Genomic DNA, 15,432 nt, shown 5'->3' with positions numbered 1-15,432 from the left:
CACCTTATATTCAGGCATAGTGTATCTAGAACTACATTATCTAATGTACAGCGTAGCAGTTAGTATTAGTGGCTGTAGTCGTTCTTTAGCCCCAGGTCACTCCTGATCCAGTCAGACGTTCCAGTTGTGACCATCCCATCTTTTACTCACACACAACCTATAATAATAATATTGTTACTCATTAAATTATTTAATGTTTGTTTAAATCTTAATTAAGGAAATTACTGAACATATATTTTAATTAAATCAATTAAGAGTAATTAGCCGAAAGTAAGACTGCAATTCCACGAACAGGCATCTCCGGACACTTAGAAATCTATATTTCTTTTATCTTTCACTTGTTTTAGGCACGAGCCCGTGGCCATGCTGGAGTACCACCTTGAAGAATTCTACAACCAAATGAATCAACCTCAGGAATTTTTTCTTTTAATCTTACATCATTTGACAGAAACCATTATGGGGTCAGTTGGCCCCATAATAGGTCTGTGCGGTCATCTGACAGGGACAGTTTCTTTAATTAATTTATACGAATTGTATGCATGTTTGTAATGGTTAGATGGGGGTGGGGAGCGCTAGGAATGTGGCTTGTGGGGGTAGAACGCCTAAAATGTTGGACTAGTTGGTTACATGGACTCCAGTGGTCAACTGGCACCTATTTTATAGACCCCCGAAAGAACGAGAGGCCTCTGGAAATTGAACTCGAAACATAAAGACAAACGAACGGCTGCCAAACATTTCGCCCACACGTGCTAACGACTCAGCCAGCTCCCTTTGCTTGTTTCACTCATTTGACTGCGGCCATGCTGGAGCACCGCCTTTATAGTCGAGTAAACCGACCCCAGGACTTATTCTTTGTAAGCCTAATACTTATTCTCTTTTGCCGAAACCACTAAGTTACGGGGACGTAAACACACCAGCATCGATTGTCAAGCGATGGTGGGGGGACAAACACAGACACACAAACACACCTACATATTTTGAGGGAGGGGACTAGTCGATTATGTTGACCCCCTAGCGTTTTAATTACCCTAACCCTTATAGGTTGAAAGGAACAGTCGACATCGGCGGAATTTGAACTCAGAACGTAAAGACGGACTGAACACCGTTAAGCACTTTCTCCGGCGTGCTAACGATTCTGCCTTTAAAAATAATAATAATGTTCGTAATCCTTTCAATTATACGCATGGGCGGGGGTAGTTAATTACATTGACCCCTCAATGTTCGTCTTTTAATTAATAATCGGTCCCAGAAGGATCTTAGAAGCTAAAACACATTCGTCCAGCGAAATAAAGATTCTGATCGCAGAGAAACAAAGGGAAGTAACTCGGAGAAGCCAGAGTAAAATAGAGACGTTACAGATAGATGGCGCTGGTGTTTGTTGTTGGTTTGTCATAGCAATGGCGGTAGGAACTCGTTAAAATTACTCTTTTCCTTGTTTCAGTCCTTTTGACTGCGTCCAAGCTGGAGCACCGCCTTTATAGTCGGTCAAATCGACCGCAGGACTTACTCTTTGTAAGCCTGGTACTTATTCTATCGGTCTCTTTTGCCGAAACCGCTAATTTACGTTGACGTAAACACACCAGCATCGGTTGTCAAGCGATGTTGGGAGGTGGGGACAAACAGACACACAAACATATACACACACATACATATATACAACGGGCTTCTTTCAGTTTCCGCCTACCAAATCCACTCCTTACGGTCTTTATTTCTTTCTCTGTCTTATTTCTTTGACCGGTTTCAGTCAGTATTTGTATCCGCCATCACTTGTTTACAACCCCAGGACCAGACATTTTATTTTCTTTTCGATAATTTATTAAGTTTGATTCGTTCGACGAAAACCGTTCACAGGGAACACGTCTGTGGAATGCACAGCCACTTAAACATTAATTTCACCGTGCCCCAGTCCACTTACCTGGCAAAAATCACTTACACCTGTAATTCAAAGGGACCGGCCTTGTCACATTGTATTTCTTTGTAAATTACGTGAAGAAGACGTGTCTGCGGAGTACTGAGCCACTTGCATGCTAATTTTCTGTTGATTGAATTGTAATCGATATGTCACTTTCGCTTCATACTGTTTTATTGACCTTGAAAAATAAAGCTGACAAATATATACACATACATTACTAGATTCATAATATATACACACAAGCACATACATTACTAGATTCATAATATATACACACAAGCACATACATTACTAGATTCATAATATATACACATACATACATTACTCGATTCATAATATATATACACACACACACACACATTACTAGATTCATAATATATACACACAAGTACATACATTACTCGATTCATAATATATACACACACACATTACTCCATTCATAATACACACACACCTTACTAGATTCATAATATATACACACACACACTACTAGATTCATAATATATACATTACTCGATTCATAATATATACACACAAGTACATACATTACTCGATTCATAATATATACACATACATACATTACTCGATTCATAATATATACACACACACATTACTCCATTCATAATACACACACACCTTACTAGATTCATAATATACATACACTACTAGATTCATAATATATACACACACACTCTCACTACTAGATTTATAATATATACACACAAGCATATACATTACTCGATTCATAATATTTACACACACACACACACACACATTACTAGATTCATAATATATACACACAAGCACATACATTACTCAATTCATAATATATACACATACATTACTAGATTCATAATATATACATTACTAGATTCATAATATATACATACATAACTCGATTCATAATATATGCACACACGTTACTCGATTCATAATATGTACACACACCTTACTAGATTCATAATATATACACACACATAGATCACTAGGTTCATAATATACACACACAAGCACACACATTACTCGATTCATAATATATACACACACACATTACTCGATTCATAATATATACACATATATTACGCTATTCATAATATATACACATACATTACTCGATTCATAATATATACACATACATAGATCACTAGGTTCATAATATACACACATTACTACTTGATTCATAATATATACACATACATTACTAGACATTGTAGACACTAAATTATCATACTTAAATGTTGTAGAAACTTGAAAAATAAAGCTGACAAAGCCAGGATTCGAAATCACAACGTAGATATAGTTTTATTTTATTTATCTCTTGACCACCAAACAGAATGGATATTGCAGAGAGTTACCTCCCTTGAAACCAACGCGACGAGATCCAATTGTTCCCTAAGCGAAGCATTTCCAAAATGTAATATTTATTTAATTATCGTAATTAAAAATATTATTTAATTACCTGGAAATAAAAATAAAAATAATAAAAAATGTGTAGGAAACCCGGTGTCTTTCCGATAACCAGAAAATCGAAAAATACGGGAGGAGTATGTTTAAAAAACAAAAAAAAACGACGCCATTATAAGGCCCCCCGCCCTTAAAAATTTTTCCGGGTTTTGACACTTTAGCGACATCGATTCCCCAGATTTTCTCCAGAAAATTTTCGAGATTTGATGTCGCTAAAGTGTCAAAACACGGAAAAATTTTTAAGGGGGGGGGGGGCCTTATAATGGCGTCGTTTTTTTTGTTTTTCGCTACTCCTCACCTATTGGTTATACTATAAACATTATCGATTTGACATTATTACCTTCCGCGCGTCCCACGATGGGATTTTCTGGATTAAGACTTGTTTTCTTCTTCCTGTTGCAGTCGATTCTTCTTCTTTGCATAATTTTTGTGGTTTTTATTTTATTTATTCAACAAAAAACATCTTTAAATGATTTTTTTTATTCGAAAAAGACTATGTAGACATTCTTTTATTTGTTTTCAGTCAATTGACTGCAGCCATGCTCAGTCAAACCAATTCGACCCCAGGACATACACTTTGTAAGTCTAGTACCGTCTCTTTTTGCTAAACATACCAACATTGGTTGCCAAGCGATGGTGGAGAGACAAACATACACATAGATACGACAGGCTTCCTCCAGGCCTTGATTGGCCTGAGGCTATAAGTAGAAGACACTTTCCCATCGCTTGACAACCAATGTTGGTGTGTTTACGTCCCCCATAACTTAGCAGTTTAACAAGAGACCAATAGAATAATAAGTACTAGGCTTCAGAAGTCCCAGGGTTGATTTGCTCCAACATGGCCACAGTCAAAATAATTCACTACAGCTAGAATCCTTTTGTCCAAAGACGAAAGGGATCAGGACCACACAGCAGGTGGACCCACCAGTCAAATAAAAAAGACAAACACTGTCAGTGGGAGGGTCAATACTTTTTTTTTTTTTTCCTCTCAAAATAGAGTTGAAATTGAAATGATGAAGGTAGAAGGAAGAGGTATGTATACATGATAGAAGGGGGGAGTGATTGGCATGGAGTGGATGGGAGGAAGAAGAAAAAGGACCCTTGACCACTAGTTGCTTCTGCTGTCACCTTCCATCAACCACTTACTAAGGTGCACTTAGACATCCACTAACCCAAACTGCTGTTACAACAGCTTCTGCTGTGCTTCACACTACTCCCACCACAACTACTAACCTCTCCCTCGCTAGATATAGTGACCAATCAACCCTTCCGTTCTAGTTGCTTTGAATAAAGAATGAAAAAAAAAAACAATACATTAAAATGCTAGATATTCCCCTCTAAGACGAGATGGCCATGGTTGGAACACTGCCCCAGAGTTAAAACTACCACTGACTTTTATTACAGAGAAACAAGAGATTTCAATTAAAAGTTACATCCATAACGAGAAAAGAAGTAATTAAGTATGAAGGTTCATTTGAAGAGAAAGAACCCAACAAAGGTAAATTAAATGAGAAAAAAGGTTTAGAAATTAAAATAAATTGCAATAGTGGGGGGACAACCTTGGATAGGTTTCAGTGTTATTGACCTCCTCAAGCAACCAGACAATAACTAAGATCACACAAGATTTATATATATACACACAAAACGGGGTCTCTTCCTGCCAAGGGTTCCAGATGAGACTACTTCACGGCAGGTGAGAGCAGCAGTGATCAGACTCTCTCATTGACCAAATGCCACCTATCAGAGGAGGTTCCAAATAATAGTGTAGCACAGGCAACGGTGGTGCCCCAGCATGACCACAGCTTTAAATATGTTTAAAGACTAGAGATATACATGTGCAATGAAGTATGTGTGCACAGAATTTATATACCTCGCACCATGCACACATAATGTAATTCCGTGTGCACTCAAATCTCTCTATCTGTATGCAGCAGCATGTATGTACATGTGTGTGTGTGTATACAGATGCATCTTACCATCTGGCAAAAACAAGCTGTAATTCACGAAGGTCAAATAAGAGCAAAACATATCTAGAGTTGTCTACCCCGTTCGATACTTCAATAGCAAAAAAAAATATTATTTTTTGTGGTGGTGGTCATATTTCTGGGTACAGGGTGGGCCAAAAGTCACACACGAAAATATAACATCTTATACTACTATTAATCATCATTATTATTTTGTGTAACATTGAAACACTGTTGGTCGATTATTGTTTTATTTGTTTCAGTCGCATGACTGCAGCCATGCTGGAGCACTGCCTCTCAGTCGAACAAATTGACTCTAGGAATTATTTTTTCTAAGCCTAGTACTTATTCTATCTCTTTTGCCAAACTGCTAAGTTACGGGGGACGTAAACACACCATCGGCTATCAAACAATGGTGGCAGGGACAGACAGATACACTCACATGTACATACACACATATATATATATATATATACACACGACGGGCTTCTTTCAGTTTCTGTCAACCAAATCCACTCGCAAGGCTTTGGTTGGCCCGAGGCTTAGTGGACACTTATTTAAAGTGCCACACAGTGGGACTGAACCAGGAACCATGTGGTTGGAAAGCAAGCTTCTTTACCACACAGCCTGTGCCTGATTAGTGCAAAGAGTCCATGCAACATGCAGTGTGCAGGACAAATACCAATGGTTGCCCCCTCCCCTACCTGTGCAAAGATCTCTGCAGGAAATTCTGTTCCTTGTACAACAAACAATAAAAAAATCTGCAAATGGTGAATGTTTCGAACCCTTGTAATCAGGATGTTGACATTTCCTAATTAGTTTTGTGTTGTAATTAACCATAAAGTGCTGTTTTTGAAATATGGGGGAGAGGGGGGTCTCAGTGTGTGACTTTGGGCCCATCCTGTATTTTGACAGATTCAAAGCTAGCAAGGGAAACAGACTTACCTACCCATAAAGCACCTTTTGTCTGACGCTCTGCCGATTCAGAGACATGACAGTAGTAGTAGTAGTAGCAGTACTTGTGGGTGGTGGTCGTCGTCGTCAAAGTAGTTGTAGCAACAGAATTTAGAAAGATATTAGAAATAAGGAGGGAGGGAGGGATGAGGTGACAATCATGAGTTTCCTGCCCTGAAATTATCAGATTTAAAAATGCGACTGAAATATTGTTAATAGTAAAGCTGTGGTGGTGAAAAAACAAACGAAAAAAAAAAACCAGTAACCATGACGACATTACAGACTCCCCCAACACATACATACTGAAGAGGCAGAGAGAGAGAGAGAAACGGGGGCAGTTATGATGGCTAAGGAACTAAATGAAGGGACAACAGACCTACCAGACTATCTAATAGGAAAACATTGAGCACACACAAACTCCCTCACTTTGGTGGGGAGAATAAGGAGAGTTTAGCTTAACCTGGGGCCCAATGAGTTTGATAAGAGTAACAAGAAATCATTATTATTATTATTTTATTTCACTCCATTTTAGAAAAACTGAAACACGTCTTTGACAATTCCGGAGCACATTGGACTTGTTTTTCAGTCTGGTTGCGATGGTGCAACAAAACAGAACAGAACAGTTGTGGACATCTCCAACCAAAAGCATCGTGAGAAAAAGCAACATCGCATACAACGGCCGGTCAATTTGTTCGAGAAGTTCATGCAATACGGTGTGCCCAACACATAGCAAAGTGGACCCCTCACCACCGAGATGTCTCTGTCAGAAAGAGGCTTTAAAAAGAAAAAAAGTCCAAAGAAATTCGTGCACACATTGTCACAGGGAGTTGATATTCCTCACACAACAATGCAACGAAGAATAAAAGCTACAGACATTTGCTAATTTGTTTTGCTTTCTAATTAAATATAAATGGGTTGTTTTTGAAATGTGCAATAGAGATATTAGAGTCTTAATCTTGGCACATGACCTTTGGCCCCCCCAACTTGTATATATTTTTACAGAAAGACGCATGCACACACACATTTTTAAAGATGTCCCGCTCCCCAGCCCCATTATTCCAATACAACTTTGCTAAAACCTTACTGTATGGTGCGGTCAGCTACCATTTATGAAGGAAAAATATTATTACACCAAGCTGATAGTGAGAGAAAAGGACAACACCAGCACTGCCGCCACCACAGCAGAAAAGAAATTTGGCAGATGACGTCTATGTGCACGAGCGTGTCTATAAATGGTTAAGGAGAAGCAGCAAGGGGTCAGAGGTTGTGGTATGATGGGGAGGAAGAGGAGGAATAAGGAAGAAATGAAAACAGGAGGCAAGAATGTTGGAAGGGAGATTAATAAGAATAATAATAATTGTAATTTCAATAACATCATCAGTACAAATATAAGCAGGCAGCTAACTCCCCTTCTCCTCTTCTTCTTCTCTCAGTCTGTGTATATATGCATGCGTATATGGACATGTTGTACACACACACGCACATACACATTTATGTAATGTATAATGTTATATATACCGACATCTATGTGGAAAAGCTGCAAAGACAAAGAAAAAAAACAAAAAAGAAAAAAAGATTAGACAATAAAACCACAAATCCCGAAAAAGACAAAAAAAACAACACAAAACAGATAAATTCTATCCTCATTTACCATCCATTTTGTCTGCTGGCATCGGCTGGACATCTTGGGAGCAACTGGGCAAGGCCAGGAGCCACACCATATAAATATATATATATATATAAATAAATAAAAATATAAATAAATAAGAAATATATATATATAAATTAATAAATGAATAAATATATAAGTAAATAAATAAATAGTGTTCAGGATGCTTTTTACATTACCACCATGGAACCGGGCAAGGCCAGGAGCCACATTATTCTGGATACAAGGAAATGATCCAGAATTACAAACTGATCATCCACTAATATGTGCAACTCTATATTAAAACTTTCTTGTGTACCCAACCCAGTATTAGCCAATATACATCATTCCCAGTGGTGCATTTATTTCGAGATGCTCTGTGTTGAATAACTCAGTTATCATTCAGCCAGTTTTAGGAACAGAACGTGACTAAGGTATGGTGGGAGATTTTAATTGAGAACTTCTAAAAACAACACAACATTTGTAGTTGGAGCCAGAGCCAGTTTCAGCCGGGTTGGTAACGAAAATTCAATCTTATAATAATTCTGCTTCTTCCTCCGTTACTCAGCTCATTCGTGAGGCTGTCATGTGATTGGCTGAAGTCAGGGAGGCTGCGAGTGAAACGTGGAATTCTTTTTAACTCAGTCTTATTCCTTAGTTATTTCGTCTGACTGTAATGCCTTCTTCATGTGATTGGTTGAAGGGAAAAGTGAAGAACAAGAGAGAAAAAGAGGGGAAGCGTGAGAGAGAAGTCTATAAAATTGTGAATAAAGCATCATCATTTAATTCTGCTTCCCATGGACGGTTTGACTGAGGACTGGCAAGCTAAGAGGCTGCACCACGCTCAAATTGATTTGGCAAGGTTTCTACAGCTGGATGCCCTTCCAAATGCCAACCGCTTTACAGCAGGTGTGTAAAATGGGCTAAAAAGCTTGGTTCATCTGTCACATGGGTCCTCTCGCAACATTTATACTGTCCACTTAGGATACACCGACCTAACCTCTGGCCAGAACCTAACGCCAATTTCCCTGAACTCTTGCGGGGTCACCATGTCTGTCCCAAGCGAAAGCCCGAAAGCAAAAGTCATACGCACTAGTTGTCCTTCTGCTCACATGTCTGTCTTACTTGCAAGGCCCCTTGACCGTTCATACGTCATCACTTACCTTATACTTCCAGCCTATCCCACCATCTTTGTCATATATTATGTGTAGTAAGAGGCTTGCTTCCCAACCACATGGTTCTGGGTTCAGTCTCACTGCGTGCCACCTTGAGCAAGTGTCTTCTGCTATAGTCTCAAGCCGACCAAAGCCTTGTGAGTGGTTTTGGTGGATGGAAACTGAAAGAAGCCCATCGAATATATATGTGTGTGTGTGTCTCCTCATGTCTGTGTGTCTGTCTCCCATCACTGCTTGATAACTGGTGTTGGTGTTTATGCTCCTATAACCTAGCAGTTCAGCAAAGCAGACCAAAATAAGTGCTGGATTCGATTCATTCGACTAAAACAGAATTTTTCAAGGCCATCACTTAGGGGCCGGTGTCGGTTTTTTGACATCCCTATAATGTAGTGGTTTTGTAAAAGGAGATTTATAAAAAAAAGAAAGAAACACCTCCTGTGTTCATAATGTCTACATACATACACACTCACACAAACATGTATATGGGCATACACACACAAACATATATGTGCATGTACGTACTCATATGTATACACATATCCACACTCCAATCACTATTATGACAACTTACTGATTGTCCTCCAAGTAAATGCATAAACTACGGTTTAAGCAACATATTACCTGCCTCTGGACGCCCTCTTCCCATGACGGTACCCATACAGGTGATCCCCAGGAGTGCCTCCAGATTTAAACATCTCCTGGTTGCTTGGATGCTTCAGACTACCCCTGAAGGATTGAGGCAAACCTACCACTTAACTATATATATATATACATATATATATATATATATATATGTATACATACATGTGTGAGCATGTATTGTACACGCCAGTAATCTAAAAATGTATTCCAACAGACAAGGTAAGTCTCATGGAACTAGGCAACCGAAATATAATGCTTTCAAAAACTAAACCTTTTCCAGGTGTCTTTGGACAAACTTAATCTTCTTGAGACGAAGAGACTCTTAAGGAATGAAGAGACTCTTAAGGAACTGAGAGAGATGAACACGAATTTGAGACTTTTGATTAGCAACACTGATGAACTCACTCGCTCCACACAAGAGGAAAAGAAGAGAAAGAACAATCCCTGCAACAGCTCAATCAACATTTGTCCAAATTATGCACCACTCTTCATTCTTTACCACATTATAATTGCTTAAATGAAAATCCACCTACAGATGATACACAAGATAGAAGCCCATCCCCCTCCACTATCAATTAAAAACCGCATTATACACATATAGAATGAAAAACTTAAAGCCAGAAAGGTTACTTTCTGGAACATGATCAAAAACAAGCACAAGGCAGAAATTTATGAACACTGGTTAAATTCTGACTCATAAACTCCAAATTAAACGTATTCCAAACGAACAGGACCAACAAAGACAATTATGGGAGAAACTAACACTTGGAAAACATGAAGACAGAAATAGAATTGCTTAAGCTTAGAGCGCTGAGCAATGAAGAAAAATTGAAGAACATAGATGAGGAAATCTACAACGAATTAAAGAAACATTGAGATGGTCAACGCTTGGAAAGTGTCTTTAAACTGTGGCAAACAACTTGTGAAGCTGAAGAAACAAACACGCTACAAGGCTGGCAAAGACAAAGCAATTTGTTTATTAACTACGAAACACAGTTCATCGTAGAATAGGCATCGGATAAGCTCTTGCTGAAGGAAAATAAAGCAAAAACATACACAGAAATGAACCCAAGCTGATCGAACACAAACCAGAGACGGTCTAGGGGATACAATTACACCTCTCTTACATCCCCAAATAACTTAGAAACAACAATCAGGAATTCAGCCGACAACAGAGAATCTGGACGGAATCTTCTTGGCATCCTACAAAGAAATCAAAGGTTCCATGGAAACGTCGAGACGAAGCAAAACTTTTGCGAACCAATCCACCCCGCATCATCTCACAATAAATGGAAGAATTTACCTTCGAGACTTGGTTACTTCGATCAGAGAGGGTGGGTCGATTCTGGATTGTCGAATGCTTTTCTTAGACTTCGTTTAAATATATCTTGCTAGACATCAATCCGTCCCTTGTCACACTCAATCAGTAAAGCTAGCTGCGTGTCTTTAGCCGCAGGTATACGTACGAAATGTATGGGTTTTTTTTTCTCATGTTCCTTTCTTTCTTTTACTTGTTTCATTCATTAGACTGCGGCCATGCTGGAGCAGCGCCTTAAAGCTTTTTTTATATAATATATACTAGCCTCCCTCTTTCACACGATGCTACACACAGCATATATGTTTGTATATATATATATATATATATACACCAGCTGCCTTAACTCGTACAAGTCAGTGGATCAGTGGGTATAAGCAGGTGTGTGAAATGGGCTAAAAAGCTTGGTTCATCTGTCACATGGGTCCTCTCGCAACATTTATACTGTCCACTTAGGATACACCGACCTAACCTCTGGCCAGAACCTAACGCCAATTTCCCTGAACTCTTGCGGGGTCACCATGTCTGTCCCAAGCGAAAGCCCGAAAGCAAAAGTCATACGCACTAGTTGTCCTTCTGCTCACATGTCTGTCTTACTTGCAAGGCCCCTTGACCGTTCATACGTCATCACTTACCTTATACTTCCAGCCTATCCCACCATCTTTGTCATATATTATGTGTAGTAAGAGGCTTGCTTCCCAACCACATGGTTCTGGGTTCAGTCTCACTGCGTGCCACCTTGAGCAAGTGTCTTCTGCTATAGTCTCAAGCCGACCAAAGCCTTGTGAGTGGTTTTGGTGGATGGAAACTGAAAGAAGCCCATCGAATATATATGTGTGTGTGTGTCTCCTCATGTCTGTGTGTCTGTCTCCCATCACTGCTTGATAACTGGTGTTGGTGTTTATGCTCCTATAACCTAGCAGTTCAGCAAAGCAGACCAAAATAAGTGCTGGATTCGATTCATTCGACTAAAACAGAATTTTTCAAGGCCATCACTTAGGGGCCGGTGTCGGTTTTTTGACATCCCTATAATGTAGTGGTTTTGTAAAAGGAGATTTATAAAAAAAAGAAACACCTCCTGTGTTCATAATGTCTACATACATACACACTCACACAAACATGTATATGGGCATACACACACAAACATATGTGCATGTACGTACTCATATGTATACACATATCCACACTCCAAACACTATTATGACAACTTACTGATTGTCCTCCAAGTAAATGCATAAACTACGGTTTAAGCAACATATTACCTGCCTCTGGACGCCCTCTTCCCATGACGGTACCCATACAGGTGATCCCCAGGAGTGCCTCCGGATTTAAACATCCCCTGGTTGCTTGGATGCTTCAGACTACCCCTGAAGGATTGAGGCAAACCTACCACTTAACTATATATATATATACATATATATATATATATATATATACATACATGTGTGAGCATGTATTGTACACGCCAGTAATCTAAAAATGTATTCCAACAGACAAGGTAAGTCTCATGGAACTAGGCAACCGAAATATAATGCTTTCAAAAACTAAACCTTTTCCAGGTGTCTTTGGACAAACTTAATCTTCTTGAGACGAAGAGACTCTTAAGGAATGAAGAGACTCTTAAGGAACTGAGAGAGATGAACACGAATTTGAGACTTTTGATTAGCAACACTGATGAACTCACTCGCTCCACACAAGAGGAAAAGAAGAGAAAGAACAATCCCTGCAACAGCTCAATCAACATTTGTCCAAATTATGCACCACTCTTCATTCTTTACCACATTATAATTGCTTAAATGAAAATCCACCTACAGATGATACACAAGATAGAAGCCCATCCCCCTCCACTATCAATTAAAAACCGCATTATACACATATAGAATGAAAAACTTAAAGCCAGAAAGGTTACTTTCTGGAACATGATCAAAAACAAGCACAAGGCAGAAATTTATGAACACTGGTTAAATTCTGACTCATAAACTCCAAATTAAACGTATTCCAAACGAACAGGACCAACAAAGACAATTATGGGAGAAACTAACACTTGGAAAACATGAAGACAGAAATAGAATTGCTTAAGCTTAGAGCGCTGAGCAATGAAGAAAAATTGAAGAACATAGATGAGGAAATCTACAACGAATTAAAGAAACATTGAGATGGTCAACGCTTGGAAAGTGTCTTTAAACTGTGGCAAACAACTTGTGAAGCTGAAGAAACAAACACGCTACAAGGCTGGCAAAGACAAAGCAATTTGTTTATTAACTACGAAACACAGTTCATCGTAGAATAGGCATCGGATAAGCCCTTGCTGAAGGAAAATAAACCAAAAACATACACAGAAATGAACCCAGGCTTATCGAACACAAACCAGAGACGGACAAGGGGAGGCAACTCCACCTCTCTTACATCCCCAAATAACTTAGAAACAACAATCAGGAATTCAGCCGACAACAGAGAATCTGGACGGAATCTTCTTGGCATCCTACAAAGAAATCAAAGGTTCCATGGAAACGTCGAGACGAAGCAAAACTTTTGCGAACCAATCCACCCCCCATCATCTCACAATAAATGGAAGAATTTACCTTCGAGACTTGGTTACTTCGATCAGAGAGGGTGGGTCGATTCTGGATTGTCGAATGCTTTTCATAGACTTCGTTTAAATATATCTTGCTAGACATCAATCCGTCCCTTGTCACACTCAATCAGTAAAGCTAGCTGCGTGTCTTTAGCCGCAGGTATACGTACGAAATGTATGGGGTTTTTTTTCTCATGTTCCTTTCTTTCTTTTACTTGTTTCATTCATTAGACTGCGGCCATGCTGGAGCAGCGCCTTAAAGTTTTTTTTATATAATATATACTAGCCTCCCTCTTTCACACGATGCTACACACAGCATATATGTTTGTATATATATATATATACACCAGCTGCCTTAACTCGTACAAGTCAGTGGATCAGTGGGTATAAGCAGGTGTGTGAAATGGGCTAAAAAGCTTGGTTCATCTGTCACATGGGTCCTCTCGCAACATTTATACTGTCCACTTAGGATACACCGACCTAACCTCTGGCCAGAACCTAACGCCAATTTCCCTGAACTCTTGCGGGGTCACCATGTCTGTCCCAAGCGAAAGCCCGAAAGCAAAAGTCATACGCACTAGTTGTCCTTCTGCTCACATGTCTGTCTTACTTGCAAGGCCCCTTGACCGTTCATACGTCATCACTTACCTTATACTTCCAGCCTATCCCACCATCTTTGTCATATATTATGTGTAGTAAGAGGCTTGCTTCCCAACCACATGGTTCTGGGTTCAGTCTCACTGCGTGCCACCTTGAGCAAGTGTCTTCTGCTATAGTCTCAAGCCGACCAAAGCCTTGTGAGTGGTTTTGGTGGATGGAAACTGAAAGAAGCCCATCGAATATATTTGTGTGTGTGTATGTGTGTGTGTGTCTCCTCATGTCTGTGTGTCTGTCTCCCATCACTGCTTGATAACTGGTGTTGGTGTTTATGCTCCTATAACCTAGCAGTTCAGCAAAGCAGACCAAAATAAGTGCTGGATTCGATTCATTCGACTAAAACAGAATTTTTCAAGGCCATCACTTAGGGGCCGGTGTCGGTTTTTTGACATCCCTATAATGTAGTGGTTTTGTAAAAGGAGATTTATAAAAAAAAGAAAGAAACACCTCCTGTGTTCATAATGTCTACATACATACACACTCACACAAACATGTATATGGGCATACACACACAAACATATATGTGCATGTACGTACTCATATGTATACACATATCCACACTCCAAACACTATTATGACAACTTACTGATTGTCCTCCAAGTAAATGCATAAACTACGGTTTAAGCAACATATTACCTGCCTCTGGACGCCCTCTTCCCATGACGGTACCCATACAGGTGATCCCCAGGAGTGCCTCCGGATTTAAACATCCCCTGGTTGCTTGGATGCTTCAGACTACCCCTGAAGGATTGAGGCAAACCTACCACTTAACTATATATATATATACATATATATATATATATATATATATATGTATACATACATGTGTGAGCATGTATTGTACACACCAGTAATCTAAAAATGTATTCCAACAGACAAGGAAAGTCTCATGTAACTAGGCAACCGAAATATGCTTTCAAAAACTAAACCTTTTCCAGGTGTCTTTGGACAAACTTAATCTTCTTGAGACGAAGAGACTCTTAAGGAATGAAGAGACTTTTAAGGAACTGAGAGAGATGAACACGAATTTGAGACTTTTGATTAGCAACACTGATGAACTCACTCGCTCCACACAAGAGGAAAAGAAGAGAAAGAACAATCCCTGCAACAGCTCAATCAACATTTG

The 15,432-nt window shown here is 39.2% G+C and overlaps 2 long non-coding RNA genes across 24 annotated transcripts in view; one reads left to right on the top strand and one right to left on the bottom strand.

Moving 5' to 3' along the window:
* The window catches only part of LOC149129145 (uncharacterized), a 30,207-nt gene extending 23,035 nt beyond the window's left edge, over positions 1 to 7,172 (top strand). For 16 of the 22 annotated variants that reach the window (XR_016240338.1, XR_016240350.1, XR_016240346.1 and 13 more), the window contains one exon: positions 348 to 3,198. This is a non-coding gene — a long non-coding RNA (uncharacterized LOC149129145). Of the gene's footprint in view, positions 1 to 347; positions 3,327 to 3,899; positions 4,327 to 4,780; positions 4,875 to 6,826 lie in introns of those variants that run through there. The other 6 variants (XR_016240357.1, XR_016240356.1, XR_016240344.1 and 3 more) reach the window with 6 other exon arrangements.
* LOC149129144 (uncharacterized) lies at positions 3,841 to 13,798 on the bottom strand. Of its 2 annotated transcripts, none has more exons than XR_016240360.1 (2): positions 13,657 to 13,798; positions 3,841 to 7,831 (listed from the first exon to the last, which is right to left on the bottom strand). It is a non-coding gene; the product is annotated as an uncharacterized LOC149129144 (long non-coding RNA). The 2 variants fall into 2 exon arrangements; XR_016240359.1 differs by lacking the exon at positions 13,657 to 13,798 and adding an exon at positions 11,063 to 12,667.
* Between the last annotated feature and the right edge of the window lie 1,634 nt (positions 13,799 to 15,432).

Source organism: Octopus bimaculoides, unplaced genomic scaffold (assembly GCF_046866305.1).
Source record: "Octopus bimaculoides isolate indiv1 unplaced genomic scaffold, ASM4686630v1 contig135, whole genome shotgun sequence".
NCBI lineage: Eukaryota > Metazoa > Mollusca > Cephalopoda > Octopoda > Octopodidae > Octopus > Octopus bimaculoides.
The sequence above is the reverse complement of the archived record's forward strand: the minus strand, read 5'-3'. Positions and strand labels throughout refer to the sequence as shown.